Here is a 9,077-nt window from a genome sequence, read left to right as displayed (position 1 = left end):
TGTGTGTGTGTGTGTGTGTGTGTGTGTGTGTGTGTGTGTGTGTGTGTGTGTGTGTGTGTGTGTGTGTGTGTGTGTGTGTGTGTGTGTGTGTGTGTGTGTGTGTGTGTGTGTGTGTGTGTGTGTGTGTGTGTGTGTGTGTGTGTCAGTTTTGACGTAAGTGTAGCAGCGGGTCGTCAGAAGACCAAAGCAGAACAGCGCATGCGCCGCGTGAAGCTATCCTATTCCAGGGTATAAAACTGCCGACGTAGGTCATTGCTACATACGCTTCACTGAAATCAACGGTGTCTTTTTTTAACAATGAATGCCTACAAAGCTTTGCGATTGGCAGTTTTTGCTGCAGTGATACTTCATGGATTGTAAGTAACATTCCGCTTCATAAAATTTTGTGCGAGTGCATCTAGCCTCACCAGAGTTTTTAACTACATTGTCGCCTTTCTTCTTTCGGAATGGCAGCAGCTTCTGGTGCGAGTACTTTTATGCAGACATTACTAGACCAAACCCGTTGCTCTGTTTCGTCACATTCTCTGTAATGCACTAGCGGGGCGTAAGTAGGTACACTGCGCCATGCAAAGGGATCATATTACACCCGAAGACATTAGGATGCCATTCTTAATTGCGCATTTCACTTAGTACACGGTAGCCACCAGTGCGAAATAACCTAGACAATTCAGAGTTTTTGAGGGTTGGCGCATTCAAAACGAGGACTTTTCGTTCTTCCGTAAGTGAAGAAGGCTATGATTCACCTGGAGAAGGGAACCGCGTAAGGAAGCTGTATTTCTTGAAACGCCGCAATCAATTAAAAAAAACTGCAAGAGGACTGGGCTTTCTCCCAGTAAAGACAGATGTGTTTTGTGCTATTCTGAAGAGAGAGTTCCTGCCTTAACAGGTCGAAAACACTAAAAATGCTTCTTTCCTTAGTTATTAATAAAAATTTCGACAGAAGCATTAAGAAAAGCAATATCCTTTTAAACATAAATAGGAATTCACTCGCAAAAGCTTTCCGTAAAATCACGTTTCTTCAAGCAAGACCACTCATATTGTACAGACCGCAACGCTGCTTTCAGCTAACGAGACATGTTCGCACATCTATGATGTGTGGAAAAGCTTAAAGGCAGACTGAATAAATGTATATTACACTAACAACATCCGCGGAAACATTTGTACAGTTAACAGACGCCGCGGCTGTTGGCAGAATGCGTTATTCAGTCGGAATAGAGGATATTTCGGGAATATGAAATATCGCTGCAAGCCGGAAGACGACATAAATGTTGTTTCCGGGACAAAGCCACACAGGCAACACGGAAGGTTGAACTTTTTTTGAAAACATGACCACCTGAAGCCACTAATAGATGACGCACACAACGGCGATTTGCTTTTCAGATGCCCTTGTCGTTTTCATTTCGATAATACTCGAGAAATGTACGGAAAGACACTGAACGCAGGCAGACAGGCATTCTAATGTACTTGAAAAATATGCGGCAGAACTATTGTCACAATAATTGTCGACGATAATGTGTTAGCATTGAAACAATATGACAATACAACGTCTTGCCACTGTTGAAACGACACATGTATGAAGCGCGTCTTATGTATGAATCTAGCTCCGCTGCCACCGCGAAGCCTACGTATGGCCTCCCAAATGCATGGCAAGCCGGTACGAGAGAACGGGGAGAAACGCGTATCACGGCAACCAAACTCCTCTCTCGCGCTTCTTTTTTCTGGGCACGGAGCGACATCTAATGGCACTGCCGAGAAATCTGACCATGGCCTGCGACAAAAGTGTTTCATGCCGGTGCCTGCGAACGCTGAGAATTGTTGCCCTCCCTTGCCGCACGCTCAGTGGCACATATATAGTGACCAAATTTCGCGAAAGGTGCTTTAAAGACCGGCACATACCCGGCTCATTCTTAGCGCAGCTCGCTAAAGCGTTGGCGTGAAACGTGTTCATCAAAAAGCACCCCATACCCACTGCATTCGTGGCGCACCCAGATAATACGTCGGCTCGCTGTCCTTGAGAAACCCTTCTGCTCAGCATATTTTTGCTCAGCATCAACGAAATTTAAAGGATAATATTGGTCATTTTAGAGCGGCAAATTCCCTGTGTCACATGCCTGGTGACCTGAGATCCCAAGATAGACTTAAACACGTTCATTGAAAAGCAGCACGCCTATACGGACACATCCAATCACCCGATTTGGCGTCGAAGAGGTTCATTGGAGGCCAGTACAAGCCGGGTGTCATATGCACAGTACACCACGTCGGCAACAAAGAGTTGCTTAGAATAGCGTTACCCACCTACTCCCCGATGTACAGGGACAAATTTTCGCGTGAAGGCAGATCGTTGAAGCACAGCACGTATATACGAGTTCACATTGCCTCATATTCAGTGACCCAAGCATGTCCGATGGTAGGTGCCGAACCGTGTTCCCTAAGCACAGCTGCCCGTGACATTACCCATTTCACCACGGACTACCCCATGACCCGAGTAGGCAGCATAACATTCGGATACACTCATAGGTGCAAATAAATAGAAACATACAAACAGAGCCCCAGTAAAGTGTATAAAGTACCCTATGAAAGCTAGCACAACAAGAACATTTCAATGCGATTGTGGTAACATCACCCAGTTTCCGATATATCCGTTTGTCCTCTACTAATCCCTCTTGCCAAATTAGGTCACTGAATAGTTTATGTTGCAATGGGTAGACCATCGGCATGATGTGCTGATGGAACAGCATTCAAAACCCACTACCGAACCCCCGCATAATCGCTGGTATGCCACACTGGGTATTTCCTGCTCTTCAATGACAAAACAAAATCATAGAAAATATATCCGGTGCTGTACAAAACTGAACCAGAGTCAAGTGTACTCAGTCAATCTTGCGTTATTACATTCAGACTTCGCGGTGGAGCTAGCGTGGTAAGCATCGGCGAAATTGTACACAGTTGGGCATGTTCGCGATCGTTGAGGTGCCGCTGCAGAGCGCAGTTTCGCGTATTCACGTGCAGAATTAAATTCACGACTTCTTTGACGCAGCTGGTGGGCATGTCTACGGTAATAATCGGCTCCTATGCCCGGTCCTAACATTATGACTACCCATTTTCTAAATGTAGACCTTCCGGCGTCATGCAATATTCAAGTTGTAAGATTCATTCCAAGGCACACCAGGCACACCAGCATGTTGCCATAGAGTGAAAAAATGCATTTTGCAGAAACAACCGTTGATTAATTAAAGAGGGAAGCGAATTTTTTTGCCCCTGTTGTCGATTCATTCCCACCGAAGGCTACCATCCACCGCAAGTGTGGCAATTTACTCTCTCTTTATCTTTGTCCTTACGCTGCTGGTTGGCATCTTCAAAAAAGCGGGGAGAATGCCGTAGCACAAGAGCGAGCATAGATTCGGATTCCGCTGCTGCTGCAAACATATCAGATAGCATATGCGTAGACAGCTTAATAAAGGAATCCTTGCTTGCATGGACTGAAATCTACCTATTGTGCTGACGCCAGAGTGCCAACATACACTACATGGCGCTACGTTTTGTTCTATCACATTCAAGTGCGGAATCTCTTCGGGATTGGTTCTGGGTTCTCTTATGTTCGAGCTCTTAATAAATGATTTAGTAATACATATCCTTTAATATGCGGCTTTCCATACACGACTGCGTTGTCTTTCAATAAATTTCATGCGAACGATATGAGCGCTTATTATTGATGCACTGACCGAAATAGAGGACTGTTGCTCCACGTGGAAGATATCTCTGAATATCTGAGACACCAATGCGATGAGAGTAACACAAAAAAACAAGAAAGTTCACATGCAGTTCTGCTAACCAAGCTTTGAGTGTTGTACATAAATGAGTACATGGGAGTCATTAGGATGTGAGACTACGGTGTAATGAACACGAAACCTATGTGAAAGAAAAGATGTTCACGCTGTGACGTAACCTAAGATGAACTCTGGGTCATTGGACTATGAGATAAACATTGGGCGTATAAATAATTTATTCGACCAGTATTATAATACACAGCCTCTGCATGGGACCCTTGGAGAGCTACTACCACAGCAAAATTAGAAAGCCTACAAAGAAAGTCAGTTCTGCTTATTTTAAGCAGTTAGAACTGGCAGATAGGGGCATCACAGCTTTCGCACACTGCTAAAACGTGGTAGCATGGCAAGAGGCTCAAACTATAATACCAGTTGTATCATGACATGTTACGCGTCGGACAAATCATGCTCGTGGAACTAGTAAGTAGTCGTGCTGCACCTTCTTACCTTCACGACAAAATCAACGAGTACGCATGTTAAACAAACACCATCAGAAATAAACTCTTTCTACCGCACTAACCCTAAATAGTATGTTCTATCTCCTGGGACAGTCAAAGGAAAACATTCGATTTATCGTTTGAAGCAAATAGAAAAAAGCGACTGTTATTTCCCATTCTGGTGTCATTTTATATAATCGCTATTTACATTTTAATATTAGGCACCACAGAACTTTGCCAAATGCTCTTGCGTTACTTTATTTGATCATTACTGCATGTTCCATAAATTTTATTGTTCATTTCGGTGCTTTTGATTTAGTTATTTAATTTTCCTTACATTTGGTAGCATTCATTCAAATCGCGTTACTTGATTTAATGCTTGGTATGTGTTGTATAACTTGTGTTTTTTTTTTATTTTATATTCACAATGTGCATTCCTCAGAGTGTCCTTTTGACTGTCATTTATTTGATTTGTCATGTTTGGGTTGCGCACACATTGTCTTTGTTGTGTTAAGGGGACGAAATACCAAAACACCCGCGTACTTAGATTTATGTGCACGTTACAGAGCGCTAGGTGGTAGAAATTTCCGGAGTCCCCCACTACGGCATGCCTCATAATCAGGAACTAGTTTTGGAACTTAAAAACCCATAATTTTTCTTTGTTTTGTAAATATTTTTTGTGTTGAAAAGTGTGTGTTACATTGTTGCAGCATTTGTTATCGTGAACCTATTCTTGCCTAGGGCCCTGAAGTACAGCCCGGCAGAAATTAATGCTTAAATAAATAGTAAAACAAATATGTTTGAACTGTTTCATCTTGTGTGAGCGCGTCCCACTTCCATATCCTAATAATGGTAATAATTTTTCTTAGCATTCTGTGCTTCGGACAACCGGGAAACCTTCCACAATCCCGGGATGATTGGGATCTTAAAGAATGTAAATCGCAGGTAAGCTCTTGGGAGGGAATCGCTGCGTTGAGTGGTGCGAAGAGTGGTGCGAAGTGTGCTTTGCTTATTACTCACGCTGCATTCTTGAAGCACTAGTAGCCTTTAATTTAAACTTTAGCCTTTAGATATCATGGTAAAATCGCTAATGATAATAAAAATTGGGTGAAGTGCATTCGGAATAACATCATTGCTCCCGACTTGATAGGTTAATAGGCGACAATTTCTTCAAATTTGCAACATTCCGACTTGGCTGTAACAAATGGCAGCACCAATGCAGCTTTAACATAAATGTTCATCTATATAAATCGTCCTTAGCGGTCACCGTCGGTAATATACAGGGGCAGTAGTGACTGTGTTCCTTGCCAAGCATAGATCAATGATTGCGATTGGGGTGAATGCAGCTTATGCGATAGCTTCTCTTAAAATTTTCGGTACATAAAGATTAAAGTAAAAAGTCGCTTGTCCGTGGTTCCACAATTCCCAGAAAGGTTCTCGCAGCGGCTTTCCATAAGCATTGCACTTTGTCAACGTGTTCCCAGTAGATCAAGTTGCACTAAGTTAAACCAACTCGGTGAAGAAAAAAAATAGGTCGAATGAGAATTGTATAACAGAAGTTAATAAATATTTGCTAATGGTTATTGCGAAGTTTTATTAAAAGCTTGTGGCACTTTACATCATTAAAACGGACTTTCGGGCGAGTTGGTAAGCCACTTTAAAGAGAACAGCGCGTATTTTGACAGGGACTAGGAGGGAGACACGACACGGACAAGCGCTGTCTTGCAACTGAAGTTTTTTGCTTGAAACGAGGGATGTATAGCAGCTCCAAACGACAAGAGAACAAAAAAAAAAACATTCATAGATTCTAAGACAGTCACTCATACATACGACACTGAACAACGGAGATAAATATAATCAGCCTACCCCCTCCCCCCCCCCCCACCCCCCCCCCCCCCCCCCGCTAAGAATGACAGACGAAATCAATAAGGAGGGGCTACTGACGCATGTGTGTTTTGACCTGACGATATGCGCTGCTTCGATGGTTTCACGCGTTGGTTGGTTGCTATGTTTACTTAAAACCTGTGTTCAAGCGAACTCAGGGTGACAGGCCCTGCGGTCGCAATGTCTACAGTGGATTACAAGATGCCCTTTTACGGTATTATGCACATTGTTGTTGTACTCTTTCAGGCGTTCATTAAGGCGTCTCTGACAGTGCGTCCCGGACGCAGAATGTGTAGGAAGAACAACGTATACAGGCATCATAATCGCATCATTAAATCGATCCTTCACGTGATATGTTACAGCGACGTGCGCAGCATGCATGAGCACCCTAAGCCGCAGGTTTCTTCCGCTTACCGTAACACGATGACCGCGGGAAAATAATGGGACGTTCAGACAACCGACTTCGATCCGTGTTTGCCCTTCATACCTAACTATCGCCCGTTGCAGTCAGAAATAAATAACAAAATCAGCTTTCGGGCGTTACCTCAAGTCACGATCATAGCACGTTTCTTCTTTTCCTTTTGACGGGATTAGGCCTAAAGAAAAGAAAGCCACCACCGAGCGACGAGAGAGCTTTAATTTCTACGTACTAGAATAGCACCCCAGCCACATTTAGCGTTATCAGTGCGTTGCTGAGGTGGAGTGGTCCGGTATGGCGATACTTCACTGCACCAATTATTTACTTCCCTACCCTGGTGCGGTACATGATAACGGTAATATACGTAGTTGATCTCATGGCATAGTCATTTCGGTTCCGCTGATAGGTGGCACATTCATTTGCACCATGCATCAGGTATCATGGTAACGTATCACGTATCGCGCGAAACGAAAACGCTGAAGTACTTCAAAATTATAGGATGTCCTGTGACCCGCCGTTTATGAATATCCTCTGCCTTCTCGCATGTCATCCTTCTGCACTTGGTTAGTTGTAAGCAAATATTGCATAAATCTGTAAGACAACATCTTTCTTTCATGCTCATTGTTTCTGCTGCTGCTGGAGTGTCAAATGTCAATAGAGATGTAGAATATATCTTGGCCGCTTGAAATTCACGACAACCGCCAAGTAGGTTCAAGTAGTTAAGTGGAAAATTGAGGGTGCAAGATAGTAAGTGTTTCACAATTCTTAAAGTAAGGCGGTAACGATCGAAAAATTCTCCTAACCTGAGAGCAGAGCGCTGATACCCTTGCAAAAGTGGTGGTGGTGGTGAAAAACTTTTATTGATGAGAAGGCCAAAAGTAAAAACAAATTAAAAAATTAAAAAGCAGCGTTGTGGGCGGCCTTCAGGCTGCCGGTTGTGGCGTCCAGGCCATGCCTAGTCGCGACGTCCTCCGCCCAGTTCACCAGCCGGAGTTGGATATCCGGCTCGGTGCTGGACAAAGCAGCCTCCCACTGCTGCAGATTGCTTAGGCGCCAAGAGGCAGGGGGCAAGTGTGCCGGACAGGAGAATAGGACGTGAACGTAATCGGCGCGGGAGCCGTCACATAAGCGGCAAGCCGGCGAGTGCGTCCCGGGGTGGAAGAGGGCAAGACGTGCGGGAGTAAGATAGGTATGGGCCTGAAGGTGGCGCCATAAGTGTTGGTGGGGCTGGGAAAGGGATTGGTGCGGAGGGGGGAAGGTGAGACTGTGCGTATCTAAATCACACTCACATATATAGTGTCTGCAAGTATTCTTCAGAAGAAATAATAACAAATAAAATTACATTTACTTTTAAAGCAAATGAAACTGTGTTTCACTGATTTATAAGGTTTTTTTTTTTAATGCGGACAGATGCACCCTTTGCACTCAGTATACGCTCTCGGCTTTATCTTGTGACTGTGACACTGGCTCTGTGCCGGGCCCTATCTAACTAACAACGACTAGCCCGGTAGAGATTCAGAAGCACCATCTCTCTAAATCATAGTAGACTTCCTGTGCTATGTAGTGTTGTGCATTCCGTCAATCCTCCTGCATTCTCAAGCAGTTTTAGTTTCCGAGAGAACGTGCTGCCTTAATTCGCAAGTTTCGCAGTAGCAAAAGCATCCCTTCACTCTAAACGAGTGCCAAGAGATTTTGAAACTCCTAATCTACGACAATGGCAAGACCGTGTGTTTGCCTTTATTATACTGGTGAACTAGGACTAAATATTTACACGGAAACTTGGTTACTCTGGGTCCCTTTTTATTAAATAATTTACTGTCGATCTTTTTTTTCAGTGTGGCTCATACAACAATTACACGTGCAGTGAAGAAAACTGCACATGTATTTATGTTGATAACAACGCGAATGGCACCTGCTACGACTTAAGTGATTACGATTATTCTGAAAGTGCCAGTGATACTGCCGCATAGACGTCAACCAAAGCGGAAGACCTGTCATTTGCTGTACCACAATTATACAGTTCAAATAAAGCTACGATTATTGTATAACAGAAACACTCATTTCAGCATGCCGACTGCGCATGCGCACTCGTGCCGCAATTGTTCCTTCGATTCTCGGTATGCATGTACGCCCGGTTCCGTCCGATATTTACCTCTTTTGTGTCACTGCTAAACATTCTTGTTTCACAGTGGTTGACACCTTTTGTTTTTAATCGATGTTCTGAGATTATCAATGCTTATCTAGGCTATGAGGCTAGAACAGTTGAAAAAGTTCAGCACCTCATGGGACATTGGAAGTCTTACATTTGTTCACATACCCCATTCAGGCATAAGGACGCCGCGACGTTACGTTCGCCATCCACCTGATAGGCCTTTGCGTCTTCCCGTCCACACTTCTCTTCATTCTCTGCGACCCCCATACACAGATGGCTCTTAATTGCTCACTCACCTATTCGGCCGGCATCGTCACTGTACCAACGCAGAAGTACGGAAGTCACTTGCGAGAAACTTA

At 43.9% G+C, this 9,077-nt stretch overlaps 1 long non-coding RNA gene across 1 annotated transcript; it reads left to right on the top strand.

Annotated features, from left to right (window-relative positions):
• Positions 1–270: 270 nt before the first annotated feature.
• Positions 271–8,620, top strand: LOC129387680 (uncharacterized). The gene is made up of 3 exons (XR_008614868.2): positions 271–356; positions 5,134–5,209; positions 8,402–8,620. It is a non-coding gene; the product is annotated as an uncharacterized lncRNA (long non-coding RNA).
• The last annotated feature ends 457 nt before the right edge of the window (positions 8,621–9,077 follow it).

Source organism: Dermacentor andersoni, chromosome 3 (genome assembly GCF_023375885.2).
Source record: "Dermacentor andersoni chromosome 3, qqDerAnde1_hic_scaffold, whole genome shotgun sequence".
In the NCBI taxonomy this organism is placed as follows: Eukaryota; Metazoa; Arthropoda; class Arachnida; order Ixodida; family Ixodidae; genus Dermacentor; species Dermacentor andersoni.
The sequence above is the reverse complement of the archived record's forward strand: the minus strand, read 5'-3'. Positions and strand labels throughout refer to the sequence as shown.